This window comes from Salvelinus sp. IW2-2015, linkage group LG19 (assembly GCF_002910315.2).
Source record: "Salvelinus sp. IW2-2015 linkage group LG19, ASM291031v2, whole genome shotgun sequence".
In the NCBI taxonomy this organism is placed as follows: domain Eukaryota; kingdom Metazoa; phylum Chordata; class Actinopteri; order Salmoniformes; family Salmonidae; genus Salvelinus; species Salvelinus sp. IW2-2015.
This window is the reverse complement of record NC_036859.1, coordinates 28,217,809-28,241,849: the sequence shown is the minus strand read 5'-3', so window position 1 is coordinate 28,241,849 and position 24,041 is coordinate 28,217,809. Positions and strand designations below refer to the sequence as shown.

Sequence of the window (24,041 nt, the reverse complement as noted above, 5' to 3'; positions counted from 1 at the left end):
ACTTGGACATGTTCTGGTTATTTAGGTGAGTATTAACTTGGACATGTTCTGGTTATTTAAGTGAGTATTAACTTGGACATGTTCTGTGATTTAGGTGAGTATTAACTTGGACATGTTCGGTTATTAGGTGAGTATTAACTTGGACATGTTCTGGTTATTTAGGTGAGTATTAACTTGGACATGTTCTGGTTATTTAGGTGAGTATTAACTTGGACAGGACCTGGTTATTTAGGTGAGTATTAACTTGGACATGTTCTGGTTATTTAGGTGAGTATTAACTTGGACAGGTTCTGTTTTTTATGCAGAAGAAAACCAATTTGGCTGAGGGGAGCTGAATCCACCAACCTGAGTAGGCCTAATACTAATCATCTTCTTTTGATTCGCCGGAAAACTACTTAGTAGTCTGGATGACAGTCAGTCTGCATCCAAGGGGAGGTCCATGCAAAACCCTCCTGGTCCTCTGTAGCTCAGATGGTAGAGCATGGTGCTTGCAACGCCAGGATAGTGGGTTTGATTCCTGGGACCATCCGTACTTAAAATGTATGCACGCATGACTAAGTTGCTTTGGATAAAAGCATCTGCTAAATGGCGCATATATACAGTGCATTTGGAAAGTATTCAGACCCCTTTTTCCACATTTTGTTATGTTACAGCCTTATTGTTAAATGAACAATACCCCATAATGACAAAGCAAAAAAACATTTTTTGAATTTTTTGCATATTTATAAAATGTACATAAGATTTACATAAAGTATTCAGACCCTTTACTCAGTACTTTATTGAAGCACCTTTGGCAGCGATTACTGCCTCGAGTCCTCTTGGGTATGACGCTACAAGCTTGGCACACCAGAATTTGGAGAGTTTCTCCCATTCTTATGAGGTATTGTGTGTAGATTGATGAGGGTAAACAACTATTTAATCCGTTTTAGAATAAGGCTGTAACATAACAAAATGTGGAAAAAGTGAATGGGTCTGAATACTTTCCGAATGCACGGTGTGTGTGTATATATTAAATGAAGACAGGCTTTTTATGTTATATTTAGATGCATGACCTCCAGTCAATTCCTATTTTCAACTACTTTTATGCAGCAGTTTACTTCAGGAATACCAAATACTTGAGGGCCAGTAGATGCCACCTAAAAAAAGTAGACTTGAGAGACAACTGCCCTCGTTATGACCTACAGTGGGGAGAATTTGATTCACTGCCGATTTTGCAGGTTTTCCTACTTACAAWGCATGTAGAGGTCTGTAATTTTTATCATAGGTACACTTCAACTGTGAGAGACGGAATCTAAAACAAAAATCCAGAAAATCACATTGTATGATTTTTAAGTAATTRATTTTWAAGTMATTTTTAAGTAATTCATTTGCATTTTATTGCATGACATAAGTATTTGATACAGGTGATCACCATCCATCTGGATGATCCAAAGGAGGATTGGGAGAAGGTTATGTGGTCTGATGAGACAAAAATAGAGCTTTTTGGTCTAAACTCCACTCGCTGTGTTTGGAGGAAGAAGAAGGACGAGTACAACCCCAAGAACACCATCCCAACCGTGAAGCATGGAGGTGGAAACATCATTCTTTGGGGATGCTTTTCTGCAAAGGGGACAGGACGACTGCACCGTATTTAGGGGAGGATGGATGGGGCCATGTATCGCGAGATCTTGGCCAACAACCTCCTTCCCTCAGTAAGAGCATTGAAGATGGGTCGTGGCTGGGTCTTCCAGCATGACAACGACCCGAAACACACAGGCCAGGGCAACTAAGGAGTGGCTCCGTAAGAAGCATCTCAAGGTCCTGGAGTGGCCTAGCCAGTCTCCAGACCTGAACCCAATAGAAAATCTTTGGAGGGAGCTGAAACCGCTATTGCCCAGCGACAGCCCGAGACCTGAAGGATCTGGAGAAGGTCTGTATGGAGGAGTGGGCCAAAATCCCTGCTGCAGTGTGTGCAAACCTGGTCAAGAACTACAGGAAACGTATGATCTCTGTAATTGCAAACAAAGGTTTCTGTACCAAATATTAAGTTCTGCTTTTCTGATGTATCAAATACTTATGTCATGCAATAAAATGCAAATGAATTACTTAAAAATCATACAATGTGATTATCTGGATTTTTGTTTTAGATTCCGTCTCTCACAGTTGAAGTGTACCTATGATAAAAATTACAGACCTCTACATGCTTTGTAAGTAGGAAAACCTGCAAAATTGGCAGTGTATCCAATACTTGTTCTCCCCACTGTATGTAGGAGTGATTGAATCAGAGAAACAAAAAAGTCAGATGTGGAAAACCAAAAAACGTGGTCTAGTGCCTGGTACAGTAGTACCCCACCCCCCGTGCAGAGGATTTGGGTCATCCTTTAATCCCCTTGTCAGACTGTTAGACTGATCTCACTGGCCCTGAGGTTAATTCACCAAGATCGACTGTACAGCACAGTAATCACTGCCTATTGTCCCAATACAGCGGGTTACGGAGTTCACTAAGGAAGATCAGACAGAGTTGTCCCATCCACAAATAATAGGCTAACAAAACAACCTTGGCTCAAATCAGAGGGGGCTAATAACAAACTCACGCACACTCATAAAGAATGATGAGCCTTCTGAAACAGCCGTGGTCTCAGTCTAAAAGTCTTAGAGAGCCAAGAGGATCATGGCCCCAAAAGGTCTTAAGAGCTTACGATGTTATACCGCACAGATAAACATTATGGGTGAACCARGGATACTGTGTAGTGTACTAGGTCATGAAGTGACCTCAAAATAACCCTCCGGCAGGGGTTGGGGTCAAGTCAGTTCAGATGCTGAATAGAAACAGCTCATTTCCTTCTATGAGAATCTTTTGAAAGGAGTTAAAATGGTAGTGACTCCAATCCTTGTCCCAGGAAGACCTGTCTGTATTAAGGGCAGTTCTGTCAAATATATTGACTACTATGCACACCTGTAAATGGAAGGTGGGTTTTTGTCTGTTTTTGGTCCTATTACTGTTATATGTCCCTTGTTAGTATTGCAGAGATGACAAATCATTGTCATAACAACACTAGAAAGGATTTCTTTGTCTATGTGTTACTGGATATGAGTAGGTGCAGTTGTGGATGGAAAGTGAGGGAGCCAGCTTTAGGATGCAGGGACACTTTGATATGGTCCTTGGGTATCTTTACTTTACCATGAGGGACAACAGCAAAACAAATGTCAACAAAATACATTTATGGAGGAGCAGGCTGGGCCAGGGATGTTCTAACTCAGGGATGGGAACTTTGATGGGGGTGGGGGGGCACAAGAAATCTGAATTCATCATGAGGGGCTGCAGAGGCTCGCCGGTCGGCGTACCCACATCCACACATAGTCAGAACGGGCCCTAGTCTTTTGGGGGTCCCAAGTGAATTTTCTTTCTCCCCCCCCCATCTTGCAAGCTAAACATTTTAGCTTTGAGTTAATTTCCTGCAATTCCACACATTTTGCCATGGGGCGGAAAGAAGAATTAGCAGTTTTAAAGCGAATTTCCTGCAACTCTACACATTTTTTTCATAGGGTGGAGAGAAATGTTTGCAGTTTTTAATGTGAAATCTGGGGGAGGGAGGTAGCCTAGTGGTTAGAGTGTTGGGCCAGTAACCGAAAGGTTGCTGGATCAAATCCCTGAGCTGACAAGGTAAACATCTATCGTTCTGCCCCTGAACAAGGCAGTTAAACCCACTGTTCCCCAGTAGGCCGTCATTGTAAATAAGAATTTGTTCTTAAAACATCTTAAGGCTAGGCCACTTTTTTCTCATTCGCCGCCTGAATGACGTGCCCAGAGTAAACTGCCTGTTGCTCAGGCCCTGAAGCCAGGGTATGCATATAATTGGTACCATTGGATAGAAAACACAGAAGTTTGAAGAAATGTAAAAATATTGTAGGAGAATATAAACACAATAGATATGGTAGGAGAAAATCCAAAGAAAAACCAACTGGAATTTTGTTTCTTTTGAGAGACCATCCTCTTAGAATGGCCAGTATAAGGGCATACTGAGAATTATCTCCCTGGATGCGATTCCTATGGTTTCCACAGGGTGTCAGCAGTGTATGTTCAAGGTTTCAGGGTWGTAACTTCAAAAACGAATAACAAATAACAGTTTTCGTACAGGGACACAGTCTTGGAAATTCATGTGTGCGAGCGCTATGAAGACAAGACGCACCTGCTAAAATCGGTTTCCTATTGAACATACTTCTTTCCGTAAGAAATATAATAGTTTAGGGTATTTTAGGGTATCTGAGGAGTAAATAGAAACGTATTTTGACTTTAGGGGTAGATTTTCGGATTCCTTTCTCTGCATGTTGAACGAGTGGATTACGCAAATTGATGGCGCCAACTAAACAGACTTTTTGGGATATAAAGAAGGATTTTATCTAACAAAATTACACTACATGTTATAGCTGGAACCCTTTGGATGACAAATCAGAGAAAGATTTTCAAAAAGTAAGTGAATATTTAATCGYTATTTGTGAATTTATGAAACCTGTGCTTGTGGAAAAATATTTTGATGTGGGCGCCGTCCTCAAACAATCGCATGGCATGCTTTCGCTGTAATAGCTACTGTAAATTGGTCAGTGCAGTTAGATTAACAGGAATTTAAGCTTTCAACCGATATAAGACACTTATATGTACCTAAATGTTTAATATCCATAATTTTTATGATTATTTATTTGAATTGCGAGCGGGACACCTAGGCTTAAGAATGAACTGACTTGCCTAGTTAAATAAAGGTTAAATAAAAATATCTGAGTGAGATTGACTAACAAAATCAATGGGGGGGCCCCCCCCATTTGGTAATTCGACCATGATAGGGCGGTGCATAATTGGTCCAGTGTCATCCGGGTTAGAGGGTTTGGTCATCATTGTAAATAAGAATGTGTTCTTCACTGACKTGCCTAGTTAAATAAAGGTTAAATAAAAATAAAATAGCTGGCTAGACTAATTTACCAGTCTAAAAGCTGGCTTGGGATAATTAAGTGACTGTGACWGACATAACAAGAGAAAAACAGCTGATGCACAACCACATTTTGAAATTGCCCCTTGTGTATTATTCTATAACAGTAAGTTGAGACATGACAGAAATGTTCCAGATTGACTGACCTTCATGTCTTAAAGTAATGATGGACTGTCATTTCTCTTTGCTTACTTGAGCTGTTCTTGCCATAATATAGACTTGGTCTTTTACCAAATAGGGCTATCTTCTGTATACCACCTTGTGTGGGAAAAAGTACTAAATTGTCATACTTAAGTACAAGTAAAGATACCTTAATAGAAAATGCCTCAAGTAAAAGTCACCCAGTAAAATACTGCTTGAGTAAAAGTCTAAAAGTATTTGGTTTTAAACATACTTAAGTATCAAAAGTAAATGGAATTGCTAAAATGTACTTAAGTGTCTAAAGTAAAGGTAAAAATATAAACCATTTCAAATTCCTTATATTAAGCAAACCAGACGGCACAATTTGTATTTTTATTTTTTATTGACGGATAGCCAGGGGCACACTCAGACAATTTACAAATGAAGCATGTGTGTTCTTCAGATCAGAAACAGAAGGGATGTTCTCTTAATAAGTGTGTGAATTGGACCATTTTCCTGTCAAAATGTAACAAGTACTTTTGGGTGTCAGGGAAAATGTATGGAGTAAAAAGTATATTATTTTATTTACGAATGTAGTGAAGTAAAGTCAAAAATATATAAATAAAGTAAAGTACAGATACCCCCAAAAAACTACTTAAGTAATACTTTAAAGTATTTTTACTTAAGTACTTTACACCACTGATACCACCCCTACCTTGTCACAACACAACTGATTGGCTCAAACTCCACTAAATAACTTTTAACAAGGCACACCTGTCAATTGAAATGTATTCCAGGTGACTACCTCATGAAGCTGGTTGAGAGAATGCCAAGAGTGTGCAAAGCTGTCATCAAGGCAAAGGGTGGCTACTTTGAAGAATCTCAAATATATTTTGATTTGTTTAACACTTTTTTGGTTACTACATGATTCCATATGTGTTATTTCATAGTTTTGATGTCTTCACTATTATTCTACAATGTAGAAAATACTTTTTTTTAAATTAAAAACCTGGAATGAGTAGGTGTGTCAAACTTTTGACTGGTACTGTAATCGAAACCCAAATCAATTGGCCCTTACAGGCAGAGAGGAGTTAGTGACTTTATCCGAATACCGTCAATGTCACAATCGTCCACAGTGCTACTRCAGTCACAGCTCTTCTCTGTCTCTCTGCACCGCTTGTTTGTGTTTGGGAAATATGGAACAGCTCGTTACCTGGCACCCTTCAACTGTTCCTGTGGAGACCTTTGGTTGAGACCATCTGCTCAGGCAGGGTACTATATGGTCCGTCTCATCAGTAACTTCTGGTGGGTCGTTCACACTCACAGCAGTGCTGCCGTATAATCCCCCTTCATTCGACCTGATGTTGGAATAATCTCACGACTCTGGTAGCATGCCCAGCCATCTGTAAATAAGTCTCTACACCAGTGGTCACCAAGCTTTCCTGAGTCAAGATCACGTTCTAATTCAAAATGCAGGCCGAGATCTACCGCTCAGATTTTTTTTTAAACGTGACATAAAAAACGTAAGCCTATGCAACATTAACCAATTAACAACAGTTCTGTTTGTGCAGTAGGCTATAGGCCCAATACATTATCACTGCATATTGGCTATGCTTGAAATGCCCTGCCAATGTTGTTCTTCTCAGACCATTTTCAAATGATATTTCAAAATTGTAGGTATATGATCACACTGGTAATAGATAATTTGTTGTATTACTTGTGAGGCACAGCTGAGTGAGCATACTCATTTCCTTTTTTTACTGGACTGATGGCCTGCATCTGATGGTCAGTCTGAGGTGAGGGAGGGAGCAGCGGTGAGGCTGCCTCTCACCCGACTCACCGTCCCTCCTCTCTCCCTTCCTCCACTGAGAAAAGGAGACAGTCTTCCAGCTGATGGTGAGGCTGCCTCTCCACGACTCACGTCCCCCCTCTCTCCTTCCTCATGAGAAAAGGAGACAGTCTTCCAGCTGATGGTGAGGCTGCCTCTCACCCGACTCACCGTCCCTCCTCTCTCCCTTCCTCCACTGAGAAAATGGGACACAGTCTTCCAGCTGATGGCGAAACTCAAGTCRCACTGCATTATTTCTGCCTCATGCACCAATTAATGTTGTTACTCCTATGACCAGAGAAAGTAAAATATTCCTGGATATTAAAAAAAGGCAAGACAATAATAATAACAACGCAAGCTTATCGAAAAACACTTTGGTATACTCATTCATTGGAGCTGCAGTGCTGGTTGTAGCGTGAGTGAAAGTAGAGAGCTCAAATTGTATGGCTCATAAAAAAAAGTGTTGAACAAGGTGTTGACAGTGCTCAATAACTTAAGCATGAACTTACTCATAAAAACAGCAGCTCTTTGCTGTATTCGTTGAGTCTCTCTATAGTCATTGTCTTAAAAGTTTTGAAATCTTACATTATCAACTTTGCTGTGCATTCAAGGCYTTGTTTTACAGTCTACGGCACGAGAACAGACACGGTGATCAGAGCTGTCCCATTAGCCAGCGGTAGGCCTATAAGTGCAATTGATTTGCTCTCTGGGCCTGCCGGATAGGCGGAGTTCTACCTTCAGGACACATGAAATTGTGTCGGATCAAGCAAAAATTGGCTCTTATCCAAAGCAATTTACAGGAGCAATTAGGGTTAAGCTCCTTGCTCAAGGGCACATAGACAGATTTTTCACCTAGTTGGCTAGGGGATTCGAACAAACAACCTTTCGGTTACTGGTGCAGTAAGATCACTTTCGCAGTCTAAAAACAAGCCGAGATCTACCACTAAGAAAATGTAACATTAACATTGCTATTGTTATTTTACTGCTGCTCTTTAATTATTTGTTACTTTGTTTCTTTTATTTTTTAGGTATTTTTCTTAACTGCATTGTTGGTTAAGGGCTTGTAAGTAAGCATTTCACTAAGGTCTACACCTGTATTCGGCGCAGGTGACAAATAAAATGTGATTTGACAAACCTAATAAAAACAGTTTTGTAGGAATGAGGTTTGTGCAGTAGGCCTAATACATTATCACAGCGTATTGGCTACATGTCTGGCCTGCCAATATTGTTTTTCTCAGACCATATTATATTTCCAAACTCAAGCTTTGATTACAAAATAGATCTGTTGGTGTTGCACTTGCAAGGCACAGCTGAGCATAAATTCAAATGTGTGTTTGGTCACGGTGCTTTCAAGACAACTGGGGCCTCGAGGTAAAATCATGATGTCAGTGATCTTCAGGTTGGAAAGTCGGAGGTCTAGAAAGATGCCAGAGTTTCTGACTTGGAATCCCGAGTTGGATGACCGTTCAAAACTATGTTTCCCAGTCGGATCTAGTTTTTCCCAGTAGTTCCCAGTTGTCTTGAATGCACTGAAGTCTGAGATTTCTGAGTTCCCAGTTGTTTTGAACGCGGCATTAGTCTCAGTGGAGAGAGGGAGAGAACAGAAGAGGGTCCGCGCTCTCCTTTCTTTCCTCCGGTGAGACTGACCAAAGAGAGGAAGCACAGTCTCCCACCCGATGACTAGAGAGAGGGGGAACAGTCTCCCACCCGATGACTAGAGAGAGGGGGAACAGTCTCCCACCCGATGACTAGAGAGAGGGAGGGAACAGTCTCCCACCCGATGACTTAGGAGAGGGGAAACAGTCCTCACCCGATGACTAGAGAGAGGGGGAAACAGTCTCCACCCGATGACTAGAGGAGGGGGAACAGTCTCCCACCGATGACTAGAGAGAGGGGGAACAGTCTCCCACCCCGATGACTAGAGAGAGGGGGAACAGTCTCCCACCCGATGACTAGAGAGAGGAAAAGTTCTCCACCCGATGACTAGAGAGAGGGGGAACAGTCTCCCACCCGATGACTAGAGAGAGGGGGAACAGTCTCCCACCGATGACTAGAGAGAGGGGAACAGTCTCCCACCCGATGACTAGAGAGAGGGGAACAGTCTCCCACCCGATGACTAGAGAGAGGGGAACAGTCTCCCACCGATGACTAGAGAGAGGGGAACAGTCTCCCACCGATGACTAGAGAGAGGGGGAACAGTCCTCCCACCCGATGACTAGAGAGAGGGGGAACAGTCTCCTCCCACCCGATGACTAGAGAGAAGGAGGGAACAGTCTCCCACCCGATGACTAGAGAGAAGGGGGAACAGTCTGCCCACCTGATGACTAGAGAGAGGGGGAACAGTCTCCCACCTGATGACTAGAGAGAGGGGGAACAGTCTCCCACCTGATGACTAAACTCGAGTCGCATTGCATCTGCCTCATGCACAAATTCCTGTTGTTCATATGAGAAAGTTAAATATTCCACAATATTACAATAGACACGACAAGATACTAATAATAAAACGCAGGGCCTTTAATAGGCCTACACTTGGCTACTCATTCATTGCAGCGCTAGTGGAAGTAAGGAGAAGTGCGTTTTATGTTTTGTAATAGTGTCGAATAAAAACAGTGTTGACAGTCCTGAATAAAAATGTAACATGAACTAACTCATAAAAACAGCAGCTCTTTGCTGTATAATTTGGACGGCCTCTCTGTGGTCATGGTTTTAAAAGTTATTAGCTCTTACATAGGCTAGTAGCCTATCAAACTTTGCTGTGGGTCGTGAGAGTTCTGTGGGCGTGGTGATTTGAGCTATGCGATTGGCCAGCGCAGTAGTCGCAGCACTCGATTTAGTCACCGGTCCGCCAGGTAGGCAGAGTTTATCTTTTGAAACMAATTAAATGGTTAAAAATGTGAACACTGAGTACCCGCTGCGCAGGGCTTATGAATCAAGTGCACCTACCGCCAAAATCGCAACACGAATATAACAAAATGGAGCGCAAGCCTTTATCGTTGGATTTTCTACAGAAATGTTTGGTGATCGACAAGGAATGCATTGAAGATCAACTAGCCGATCACGATTGACCCGGTTGGTGACCACTGCGACAGGTTTAATAATCTCAATGGGATCACGATTTAGAAACCTAATAACAATACTTGGGTTATATGAATGTCACACAAAACATCTAGGATGATATATAGCCATGAATGTCACACAAAATCGCCCAGCCCTATGTAGGCCAGGCCTATCAGTGTTTGTTGTTTCTTTGAGGGTGAAAACAATAGAGATTTGCATTTGAACATGCATATGAACAGGTCTGCCTGAGAGGCCTTTAGAAGCCACAACATAACAGCCTGAGACACAGGAAGGCTTAACGCCAAGCAGAAGCAGACCAAAGGTGAGGCATAAGCACAACCCCAGCAGAACAGAAATGTCACTCTGGATCTAATCCTAAAACGAGACGATTCACTGTCAAGGCTTCGGCCCTTTGAGAATCRGTCAGTGTGCACAAAGGGGCGTGATGTGCACCCTCCTCACATAACAGCACGGCAGGAAGTCAAGTAGCTTAGATGTACACTAACTTAAATGACAAGACATTGGGCCTAGGCCCACATCCCAGAAAAAAGGAGGTTCCTATATCCTGAATGCCGCTGAAAGTAGCTCTCCTCGCAATCAAACGCAAATACACAGTGTCTGCCAAGGAGTTCTTGTACAGGGCTTAACACTAAATGTGTACAGTATGCAAATTATTAGTAGGCCTATTTTCCAGGGCTCAGGAGTGTTTGATTGGCCTGTTATGTGTTGAATGGTTGAGGTATCGGGGTTTTGGGAGTCAAATGACCATCCGGGAGGCCTCACACTGGTGAGTGTTAGGGCACATGATCAGATCAGCTAGTTCTCTTGTCTCTCCAGAGGCAGATGCACTCGACTTAAAAAAAAACAAGCAGCAGGTAGGGCAACCGTTGACTGGAGGCAAAAGACACAACAAACACACACACACACGTTCACACACACACACACACACACACACACACACACACACACACACACACACACACACACACACACACACACACACACACACACACACAGTGTCGGGAAAAGGCCTGCAGGGGCCACGATACAGCTGCGTCTCCTCTCCATTGATGTGTCAGGAATCAGACAGATGGGTCTAAATTGCCTCCAGAGGATTCACATGAGCTGAGAAATATGAGACTAGGGCCACACTATCACAACCGAAAGATGAAACCATCAACACAATATCACAACCTAGCCTAAATGGCCAGACTATCACAAAAGTGACTCAGTAGTACACACTAACATAACTGAAACATAAGACAGCCACATAACCATAACTAAAATGGCCACACTTTAATCTCCGATATGACACAACAGAGACAGTATCTGTAACAAAATGCAGACATAAACTACATTACCAGTCGCATTATCACAATCCTAAATTGACACTGCACAGCTACATTTTCACATAGCCTAACCTTCCAGAGAATTCTAATGAGCCACAATGTTATCATCACCACAGCAATCTCAGAATTAGCCCAGCCAACTCAAACAGCCCAGGCATAAAAATAGCTAGCCTGGCTGAGACTACAGCCACACTTTAACAACGCCTATAACAGTGACACAATACAACCTAGCCAGTAAATGCCACTATCATACAATGTAAACAGTAAATTAACTAAAGTATAGTACAACCACCAGAGAAAATTCACGAGCATCAGCAGCAACTGCAAGGCTTTATTACAGCTAGCTTAGTTTTAACGCATTACAGCTGCAATATGTAACTTTTTTCGGCGACCAGACAAAATTCAAAATAGAAATGTGAGTTATAGATTGTCATTCTCATTGAAAGCAAGTCTAAGAAGCAGTAGATCGGTTATGTATGCTATTTCTATGCTTCCCGTTTTAAAGTTTCATTTTTGCATCTTACTTTCGGTTTTGCACACCAGCTTCAAACAGCTGAAAATACAATATGTTTGGTCATGGAAAATATATTTCACAGCGGTTTAGATGGTACAATGATTCTCTACACTACAGTTAGAGATGTCTATGGTCAACCTTCAAGGCTCCTACTGTCTACAGTAAATGCCCACTCCCAAAAGTCTTTGTACTCTACTCGCTCCTTCCCCTCCTCTACCTCTCCTCCTCCTCCCTCCTGAGTGCCAGCTTTATAACCAGTCTCAGTAAAACTCCACTGCTCCACTTTAAATCCCCCCTCACACCCCTCTTTTCCCTTCCTCCCTCTTTCCTCTGCCCTCTTTCTCCCTCTCCCCATTTTTCTGCTCCCTCCAGGATCATATCAGTGGAGCTGTCCCAGTGAACGCTGTCTGACTGACCCAGTCTCTCTCTATTGCTCCTCAGACTGCATGCTAACATGCCTCAGACACTGTAGTGTACTCATGTACAAGAGTGCACTATTGTTTGAGTACAGAAACTGAGGTTGTTGGTTAGCAGTGTTTGCTGGACCCAAGGAAGAGTAGCTATGCAGTCATAGTTATGTCCAGGAACCATGATATTTAATGTCACTGCCARTGCCAACAATTCTTTGACTCCAAATGTTCGAGACAAACATAGCCAGCCGCACACTCAACAATTTAGGCCCAAATAATGAAGCCTTAAAATGTTCTAATCAAAATGTGTGACGTCTCGCTGACCACCACATCATGCCCTGGGGCTGAGGAAGGAACGGCCTAGATTATAGAAGAGAGGACATGTGGTACAGGTCCTGCTGAACATAGCACATCACTAGCTGTTTGATGTGTAATTCAATGAACCCAGACTAACCTTTGTAACAGCCACAATACGTTGCTTTGTGTCCTCTGAGATCAGAAGTAGATTAAATTGACCACCATGTACATGGTAGATATACCTCTGCTATTTCATAAAGCCAAAGCATACACTGTTAACCCTATCCCTTATTGATTGGCAAGTGATTGTGTTGCAATAAAATGTTTTATAATGACTAAAACCACCACATGCAAGTCTATTAATCAGATGGCTACTATGCATTCCCAGCAGGCATCCAGGGACTTCCTTTCACGATCCACCTACCCTTTCTTTTCAGATCAGTGCAGATGAAGAGGAGAGTGAGAGGGAAAGGAAGCCCCTTCTAGACTATTACGATGCACCTCATGTTGCGCACGGCAAGAAGAACGAGGGGGATAGAAGACCTGACTGTCTGGTCGTGCCTTTAGGAAAACAGCAGAAACTCACTCTCTCACAGCTGTAGCAGATCTTACTGTTCAACAAGACGCCAAGCAATAAAACAGAATGTTGGACGTAAAACATCAGCATCCCAAAATACATGCTTCTCTCTTCCAAGGAAGAACACTAACCATGAAAGTGGGAAAGTAAGCTAACAATGGTTATTTTTTWATTTTTTTCACCTTTATTTAACCAGGTAGGCCAGTTGAGAACAAGTTCTCATTTACAACTGCGACCTGGCCAAAATAAAGCAAAGCAGTGCAACAAAAACAACACAAAGTTACAGATAAACAAACGTACAGTCAATAACACAATAGAAAAATCTATGTACAATGTGTGTAAATGTAGAAGAGTAGGGAGGTAAGGCAATTTAATTATTTTTACCTTTATTTAATTAGGCAAGTCAGTTAAGAACAAATTCTTATTTTCAGTGACGGCCAAGGAACAGTGGGTTAACTGCCTTGTTTAGGAGCAGAACGACAGATTTTTACCTTGTCAGCTCGGGGATTCGATCTTGCAACCTKTCGGTTACTAGTCCAACGCTCTAACCACTAGGTGGGTTTGGCGACAAATATGTAGTGAGGGCCAGGGAACAAGAGCATACAGGTCGCAGTGGTGGGTAGTATATGGGGCTTTGGTGACAAAACGGATGGCACTGTGGTAGCAAACTGGATGTAGTCTGAGTAGAGTGTTGGAGGCTATTTTGTAAATGACATCGCCGAAGTCAAGGATCGGTATGATAGTCAGTTTTACGAGGGTATGTTTGGCAGCATGAGTGAACGAGGCTTTGTTGTGAAATAGGAAGCCGATTCTAGATTTAATTTTGGATTGGAGATGCTTAATGCGAGTCTGGAAGGAGAGTTCACAGTCTAACCAGACACCTAGGTACTGTATTTGTAGATGTCCACATATTCTAAGTCAGAACCGTCCAGAGTATTGATGCTAGTCGGGCGGGCGGGTGCAGGCAGCAATCGGTTAAAGAGCATGCACTTAGTTTTACTAGCATTTAAAAGCAGTTGGAGGCCATGGAAGGAGTGTTGTATGGCATTGAAGCTTGTTTGGAGGTTTGTTAACACAGTGTCCAAAGAAGGGCCAGATGTATACATAATGGTGTCGTATGCGTAGAGGTGGATCAGAGAATCACCAGCAGCAAGAGCGACATCATTGATATATACAGAGAAAAGAGTCGGCCCGAGAATTGAACCCTGTGGCATCCCCATAGAGACTGCCAGAGGTCAGGACAACAGGCCCTCCGATTTGACACACGGAAGTAGTTGGTGAACCAGACGAGGCAGTTATTTGAGAAGCCAAGGCTATTGAGTCTGCAGATAAGAACGTGGTGATTGACAGAATCGAAAGCCTTGGCCAGGTCGATGAAGACGGCTGCACAGTACTGTCTTTTATCGATGGCGGTTATGATATAGTTTAGGACCTTAGTGGAGAAGGTACGGTGGGATAAGAAATGGTCGGTGATCTGTTTGTTAACTTGACTTTCGAAGATTTTAGAAGGGCAGGGCAGGATGGATATAGGTCTATAACAGTTTGGGTCTAGAGTGTCTCCCCCTTTGAAGAGGGGGAGGACCGCGGCAGCTTTCCAATCTTTGGGGATCTCAGACGATACGAAAGAGGTTGAACAGGCTAGTAATAGGGGTTGCAACAATTTTGCCGGATCATTTTAGAAAGAGAGGGTCCAGATTGTCTAGCCCAGCTGATTTGTAGGGATCCAGATCCAGATCTATCATCAGTGCAGTGAGCTGTTGGGAGGAGGTGCTCTTATTCTCCATGGACTTTACAGTGTTCCAAAACTTTTTGGAATTAGTGCTACAGGATGCAAATTTCTGTTTGAAAAAGCTAGCCTTAGCTTTCCTAACTGACTGAGTATATTGGTTCCTAACGTCCCTGAAAAGTTGTATATCGCGGGGGCTATTCGATGCTAATGCAGAACGCCACGGGATGTTTTTGTGCTGATCAAGGGCAGTCAAGTCTGGGGTGAACCAAGGGCTATATCTGTTCTTAGTTCTATATTTTTTGAACGGGGCATGCTTATTTAAGATGGTGAGTAAAGCACTTTTAAAGAGCAATCAGGCATCCTCTACTGACGGGATGAGGTCAATATCCTTCCAGGATACCCAGGCCAGGTCAATTAGAAAGGCCTGCTCGCTGAAGTGTTTTAGGGAGCGTTTGACAGTGATAAGGGGTGGTCGTTTGACCACGGACCCATTACGCACGCAGGCAATGAGGCAGTGATCACTGAGATCCTGGTTGAAGACAGCAGAGGTGTATTTAGAGGGCAAGTTGGTCAGGATGATATCTAAGAGATACCCATGGTTAAGGATTTAGGGTTGTACCTGGTAGGTTCCTTGATAATTTGTGTGAGATTGAGGGCATCTAGCTTAGATTGTAGGACGGCCGGGGTTTTAAGCATGTCCCAGTTTAGGTCACCTGACAGTACGAACTCTGAAGATAGATAAGGGGCAATCAATTCACATATGGTGTCCAAGGCACAGCTGGGGGCTGAAGGGGGTCTATAACAAGCGGCAACAGTGAGAGACTTGTTTCTGGAAAGGTGGATTTTTAAAAGTAGAAGCTCAAATTGTTTGGGCACAGACCTGGATAGTAAGCCTGCATTGTTCTGTCAATCTCTCCAGTAGATTGCAACTCCGCCCACTTTGGCAGTTCTATCTTGGCGGGAAAATGTTATAGTTAGGGATGGAAATTTCAGGATTTTTGGTGTCCTTCCTAAGCCAGGATTCAGACACGGATAGGACATCCGGGTTGGCGGAGTGTGCTGAAGCAGTGAATAAAACAAACTTAGGGAGGAGGCTTCTAATGTTAACATGCATGAAACCAAGGCTTTTACGGTTACAGAAGTCAACAAATGAGAGCGCCTGGGGAATGGGAGTGGTGCTGGGGGCTGCAGGGCCTGGGTTAACCTCTACATCATCAGAGGAACAGAGTAGTGTAGAGTAGGATAAGGTTTCTCAACCCTATGTTCCGTTGATCAGCTCCAGTCCATGTGATGTTGCTAACTGCTCTGCTCTGTCAGATAGTGAGTTGACACTATTTCATTAGTTCTCAATGAATAGCTTTAAACTCAGCTACAAGGCGGAGAACCACAGCTTGCCAGTCCCTGGCACAGAAAAGGTTGATAAACACAGGTGTAAGATCCACACAGCCCCTCGTTGGAATGCTTGTCTTTTACGTCGGCTAATACTCTCTGCTTTAGTAGTCTGATGATTCTCAGTGTATGATGTAAAGATGCTCATGTGATTCGAAGATTGTTCCAGGTCATGCATTTGCAGCAGCTTAGAGCTTCACTTCTAAAGTTAAGTATTTAACCCCTTTGTTATGGTAAGCCTAAATAAGTTCAGGAGTAAAAAATTGCTTAACAAGTCACAATAAGTTGCATGGAGTCACTGTGTGTAATAACTGTGTAATAATTGTTTACCATGATTTTCGATTGACTAACTCATCTCTGTACCCCACACACACAATTATCTGTAAGGTTCCTTAGTCAAGCAGTGAATTTCAAAACACATATTCAACCAAAAAGACCAATGCTGTTTTCCAATGCCTTGCAAAAGGCACCTATTGGTAGATGGGTAAAAATAAAAGCAGACATTGAATATCCCTTTGAGCGTGGTGAAGTTATTAATTACACTTTGGATGGTGTATCAATACACAGTCACTACAGGAAGCATGTACAGAATAAAATATTCCAAAACATGCATCCTGTTTGCAACAAGGCACTAAAGTAATACTGCAAAACATGTGGCAAAGCAATTCACTTCTTGTCCTAAATACAAAGTGTTATATTTGGGGCAAATTCAATACAACACATTACTGAGTACCACTCTCCATATTTGAAAGGATAGTGGTGGCTGCATCATGTTATGGATATGCTTGTAATCACTAAGGACTGGGGAGTTTTTTTAGGATAAAAAAAGCAGGTCTAAGGCACTGCATCACAACAGCCTGGGGTTCGATCGTGACCAGAAGTACCATAGGGCGGCGCACAATTGGTCCAGACCCGGGGGGGGGGGCTTTACTTGGCTCAACGCGCTCTAGCGACTCCTTGTGCCGGGCCGGTCGTCAGTTGAATGGTGTTTCCTCCAACACATTGGTGCGGCTGGCTTCCGGCTTATGCAGGCGGGTGTTAAGAAGCGCAGCTTGGCGGGTCATGTTTCGGAGGACGTATGACTCGTCCTTTGCCTCTTCCGAGCCAGTTGGGGAGTTGCAGCGATGAGACAAGATCGCAATTGGATATCACGAAATTGGAATGAAGCTAAGCACAGGCAAAATCCTAGAGGAAAACCTGGTTCAGTCTGCTTTCCACCAGACACTGGGAGACTAATTCACCTTAAAATAACCTAAAATATAAGGCCAAATCTAYACTGAAGTTGCTTACCAAGAAGACAGTGAATGTTCCTGACTGGCAGAGTTGCAGTTTTGAATTAAATCTACTTGAAAATCTATGGCAAGACCTGAAAATGGTTGTCCAGCTATGATCAACAACCAATTTGACAGAGCTTGAAAAACTTTGAAAAGAATAATGGGCAAATGTTGTACAATCCAGGTGTGCAAGGCTCTTAGAAACTTACCCAGAAAGACTCAATGCTGTAATCGCTGCCAAAGGTGCTTCTACAAAGTATTGACTCATGGGTGTGAATACTTATGTAAATTAGATATCTGTATTTCATTTTCAATAAATTTGCTAACATTTTTAAAAACATGTTTTCACTGTCATTAGGGGGTATTGTGTGTAGACGGGTGAGAAAAAAATCWATTTAATCCATTTTGAATTCAGGCGGTAACAACAAAATGTAGAATAAGTCAAGGGGTATGAATACTTTCTGAAGGCACTGTATGTCCTCAATGTTTTTAGGAACATGCCTACATTTTCATACAAGTGATATTCTCAAGTGACTTACTGGTTTTCCCTGTGCAAGAAAATCTGTAGGCTAGCTTATCATCTTCATGTTTTGTTTTATTAATGTAAACCTGACAGATGTTAAGGGGGTACTTTTGGTTAATGTTTATGGCATAGAGTGGCAGCAGCACTATGGACATTCAGTAAAAGCAGCAGTCATAACACTTTCAGGAGTGAAGCTAATGACTCCCTAGTGAAGGTAATACAATTTAGAGTTAGCATTTACTGCATTTCTGTGTTCCTCTTGACATTATCCCTTGCTGCTTGCCAAAGCAGAGTGTAGGCTAGCCTAAATGATATCCCTTTGCAAGGGACAACAAACATGTAGTGTATAATAGCACAGCCTACTACTCCAGATAACTGGGAATAGTGAGATTAATATAATGTATCACACTGACCTGGCATTGTCTGTGAGACCCATATGTTAGACATCTCTCTCTCTCTCCAATTCTTCAAGGTTCAGCATTCCTCACAACTAAAAAGTTTTAGTGATGAACACTAGAATCAACAGCTGCTGTTGTCTTGGCTGTGCCAGCCCAGGTGTGCATGGCCAGGCCAGATAAGGGATGAGTTTATTGGTGAGCAACTGGGCAGGTTTAGTGTTTAATATTAATGTGATCAAGAAGGGAATTCAAATTGGCCAATTATACAGCAGGGACAGAATGTGTCGACGGTGTCATAATATGTTGTTTCGAGTCAGCAAACTATGACGCACACAGTCAGGATTTTTGCCTAAAATGTTTGGCTATTGCTGTTATGCAATACGCATCACAACAGTGTCAAGCTTTAACTTCTCTTGGGTTGTGGGCAGCATTCTGAATTTTGGATGAAAAAAACGTWAAAAAAATACCTAAAGTTGTATTACAAAAGTAGTTTGAAATTTTTKGGCAAAGTTTACAGGTAACCTTTGAGATATTTTGTAGTCACGTTTCACAATTTGGAACCGGTGTTTTTCTGGATCAAACGCGCCAAATAAATTGACATTTTGGATATATATCGACGGAATGAATCGAACAAAAGGACCATTTGTGATGTTTATGGGACATATTGGAGTGCTAACAACAGAAGCTCGTCAAAGGTAAGTCATGAAATATGCTTCTCTCTCTTCGTTTACAATGGTGCTATCCTCAGATAATAGCATCGTTTGCTTTCGCCGAAAAGCCTATTTGAATTCTGACATGTTGGCTGGATTCACAACCAGTGTAGCTTTAATTTGGTATCTTTCATGTGTGATTTAATGAAAGTTAGAGTTTTATAGTAATTTTTATAGTAATTCATTTGAATTTGACGCTCTGCATTTTCTCTGTCTTTTTGCCAAGTGAGACAGTAGCGTCCCGCCTAAACTCAGATTTTTGGATATAAATATGAACTTTACCGAACAAAACATACATGTATTGTGTAACATGAAGTCCTATGAGTGTCATCTGATGAAGATCATCAAAGGTTRGTGATTMATTTYATCTCTATTTCTGCTTTTTGTTACTCCTCTCTTTGGCTGGAAAAATGGCTGTCTTTTTCTGTGACTTGGCTCTAACGTAACATAATCGTTTGGTGTGCTTTCGTCGTAAAACCTTTTTGAAATCGGACACTTTGACTGGATTTACAACAAGTGTATCTTTAAAATTGTGTAAAATACTTGTATGTTTGAGGAATTTATATTATGGGATATCTGTTGTTTTGAATTTGGCACCCTGCAGTTTCACTGGCTGTTGACGAGGTGGGACGCTACCGTCCCACATACCCTAGTGAGGTTAATGGGATACTGTGAGATTCTGGCAAGTAAGCCGTTTTTCTACAGTCAGAAGAACTCGCTGATACCATTTTAATGTCTCTGCGTGCAGTGTGACGGAAGTTAGTTTTGCGAGCCAAAGCTAACTAGCAGTAGCGCAATGACTGGAAGTCTACAGATACAGTTGCATTACGCTAGCATACCTGTAGAGATTATTGACAGAATCTCGCAGTATCCCTTTAAAATTATTAGGCCTGGGCCAAATGCATATTTTTTTAAATGGTAGCTTACCTTTTAATGCACACATTTGATGTGTAATAAAAGTGACTTGGGGCTTGACATTACATTTATGACCGCATGCTTCACACTGTTGATCTCTGTCATAAACCTGGTATAAGCATATCATGCTTCACATACTGTCAATAGGAAACGTATTATGTCAAGCTAAGTCATGTTTATGACTTATGCAGGCAGTATGACGGAACATTCAAATAAAGTGTTTCTGCTAAATTCATCCAAGTGTAACAGTTTAACTTTATGGCGTCCCTTCGCCCCGACCGGGGCACCCTCTGCACACATCAACAACAGTCACCCACGAAGCATCGTTACCCATCGCTCCACAAAGGCCGCAAGGGGAACCACTACTTCAAGGTCTCAAAGCGAGTGATGTAAACGATTGAAACGCTATTAGCGCGCACCACCGCTAACTAGCTAGCCCTTTCACATCCGTTACACTCACCCCCCCTTTCGACCTCCTCCTTTTCCGCAGCAACCAGTGATCCGGGTCAACAGCATCAATGTAACAGTTTAACTTTACGGCGTCCCCTCGCCCTGACCCGGGCGCCCTCTGCACACATCAACAACAGTCACCCACGAAGCATCGTTACCCATCGCTCCACAAAGTCCGCGGCCCTTGCAGAGCAAGGGGAACCACTACTTCAAGGTCTCAAAGCGAGTGATGTAACTGATTGAAACGCTATTAGCGCACACCACCGCTAACTAGCTAGCCCTTTCACATCCGTTACACAAGCCTAATGCTTTTCCCTCGTATTTTCCTGAGAATCTGTTCACACTGATACAAAATACCCAAATGCGTTTTCCACGCCAGCCTACCAACGAACACACACATACACATTCTAATCCCAATATTTAGCTTTTGACACTAAACCTGTTGTGTGCAGCTGTGTACCAGGCACTGTAGATCAAATTATTCAGCCAGAGTTAGTTCAACTTAGTTCAACTGTTGTACCCCATCAGACCCAAAATATAAGCTCGTTTCAATCCAATGTTTGTAAACAAAGTAAATGTAAACAAAGTAAATGTAAACAAACACTATATAGGAGCCTCAAAACATGRTTAAAACTATAATGTTGATATCATGGACGGTCAGTACTTGCATCCATAGCTCTGTCTATGAATTTGAGAGTTGTTACAATTCTCCAGCCCCATCCCTTACCCGAAACAGGGGCGGGGACTACACTTAGTTAATGTTTCAACTGCTGATTGCCGCTTTAAACTATTGGCAATCGATGCTAACAGACCTAATGCTACTATATAATCAATGCAATACACTTGCACTTCATTTCCACTAATTTGCCCCTTATTTAATAAAGACAGTGTGTCTGCCTAAAAATGTCAGTCAAAACAGACAAACACCACAATATCTCAGAAGAGATTGTCTTGTATTGTCCTGTATGCCATGTTCTCAGTGGACTGACGAGTCCAAGTTTCCCTGCTTGTTATCGGGCAATTACTCGAATTATGTCCCATCTCATAACCACATACAATCACACAATAACGATGCTGACTACGCAATCCCCCAGCGCTCGAGCCACCCAAAACATCATAATGACAGAATGTTAAACCGCAAAAGAAAGAGCAACATTGAGGTTTAGTTGCATCGTTTCGTTGTGACCTGCTGCTTCATTCAGGCTGATGTAATGACGCAACGTTGTAGAACTAGTGTAGCTACTAAATTACAGCCACCAACAACCTGTATGGAGCATTGTGAGCCAAAAAAACAACAGTGGAGTACGCACGAACGTTGCCTGGTGCTTGCATGCCGGTTGAAACACGACGTCGCACATGTTCACGAATTTATTCTGAAATTGACTTTATTCAGACTTGACTTTATTCCATATTTTGTGTTTAATAACTAGCTAGCTAGTTGACATCATTCAAACAATCCATTCAGCCTACGGTGATGGAGAATTGAGGGAAACAGACGAAAGAAGTCAAGAATGCATGGCAACGCCAGTCTGTGCAGAATATATCGGCTACTAGACAAGCATATGGTAAACCATAGGTAAATTCCTTACCTTGATACCCAGCGAAGGAAAACAAAGGATGCTGCAGTATCTTTCCGTTATACGGAACGTGTGGGGATGGCCTCCAAACTGTATGGGCAACACCAAACAGCTAATTCAACGCAATCTGCAGCGCACTCTACAGTCCGTATCCAGACAATGACGGCGCCAGTGAAAGGGGTGACAAGGGACACATTCCAAATGTTCTTGCATATTAATCTTCGTATAATGATTTAAGTTAATATTTTTTGATTATTATAACATAACTGTTGATGAATTGTTAACGATAAATAATTGGTGCTAGAGATATGATGCTATTTTACATTCTCAGTCGGTTTGTGCACCCCTACCATTGTAGATGTTGCGCCCCATTTTCTCTTAAAGGAGACGCGTCCTTTTTATGAAGACGGGTCATGCTGGCTGGTATACACGTTCATCAAAGCAATAACGGAGCAAATGTTCCAGTTTTGATATTTCTGTGACATCATTTAATGATAACCATTTCCCTAACCATAACCCGGTGATCTTCAGGCATTGGCATATACATTAGTTTATACATACATATTCATTTTGTCCATATCATGCTCACTTTAATCAGCCTAATTGAATTAATTAGGGAGCATGAACCAATCTGTGCCTTGAAATGAAAGATGCGCCTTATGACTTTTTAACAAAAGCACATATGATCATGTGCCTCGAAGTTCTTTTTTTTCTTCATGCAAGAATGAAAGTGGTCACTTATAAGTAGGCTACACAGACGGGGAATACCTCCAAAACACACACAGACACGCTCACACACACCACACATACACACTACACAGACACACACACACACACACACTTGAATGCACACACACACGCGTGCGTGTGCGCACACACACACACACACACACACACACACACACACACACAGCTGTGCTGTTCCCAGTCTCTACCACATCCATACTCACCATCAACCCATGCTTGCTTACACAGTCAGAAATAAACCAACACTATCCTTGAAAAGTAAAATCCTCAAATTATGTCACTGTGAATACAAGCAGACACTTGAAAACTCTTAAGATTCTGGTTTCCTCGTATTTTAGACAGGACAGTCACAGATTGGTACAAATGACCCTCTTTTATCTCAGGGCCCTTAGTTAACATCCCATCTGCCTTTTCACCAGCTTCATTAATGTTAATTGCTGCAGGAATTATGGAGATGCAACAGGATTACGGCTCCTTCATTCCCCCTCTAACCAAAGGGATCTTCAGAAACACATGGCGCTAAGCTCTGTTCCACTGTCACACAAATAACCATTTAGGATGCCCTCCCCTGTGTGTCCCATGCCAGGCCTGCTGGAACCCTACCAGTGCCAGGCTTGTCCTACAATGGCATCAGCTCCCTCTGAGCTGACGGGGATGGATATTGGCACCATTGGCACAGACACTCCAGGGGTTTCCATGACTGCATGAGAGACTGGGGTACTGTTGGGAGACTGTCAGAATGAAGAACAATGAAATGCATAAAACAATGCTTGTACTGAAATCCATAAAGCATCTTACTAGATATTCAGACTCACTGAGTCGTTCCTTTCTCGATGATATCCTTAGATGCTTCTTAGACAAAAGACATCTCAGGACAGACATTGAGGCATTTGGTATTGAATATCTAATATAATGGGGAAGGGTTTCAGATACCATTCGCTCATTATGCATCTCATTTCACAACCTATCCTGTATCTTATAATGCACTACTTTTGACCAGAGCCACATTAGAGCTCTGCAATGCACTCTGGGCAACAGGGTGTTATTGGAGATTTGATGTCTATCTGGAGAAATGGGAACAATAGAACAACAGGAAGTAGTACAACCACATCTGATGATTTAGTGGGGCATGGAAAAGAAGTCAGGAAATTTAAGGTGGCAGCACAACACCACTGATTCTCCCATGGAACACAGCAAGAGAGCAGGGCATTGACCC

At 42.3% G+C, this 24,041-nt stretch overlaps 1 protein-coding gene across 1 annotated transcript in view; it reads right to left on the bottom strand.

The window, feature by feature from the left end:
* LOC111979791 (protein FAM110B-like) overlaps positions 1–22,206 on the bottom strand; it is a 44,285-nt gene extending 22,079 nt beyond the window's left edge. The window contains exon 1 of the mRNA XM_024010496.2: positions 22,091–22,206. The gene's annotated coding sequence lies outside the window, so the exon portion shown is untranslated. The remainder of the gene's footprint in view (positions 1–22,090) is intronic.
* Between the last annotated feature and the right edge of the window lie 1,835 nt (positions 22,207–24,041).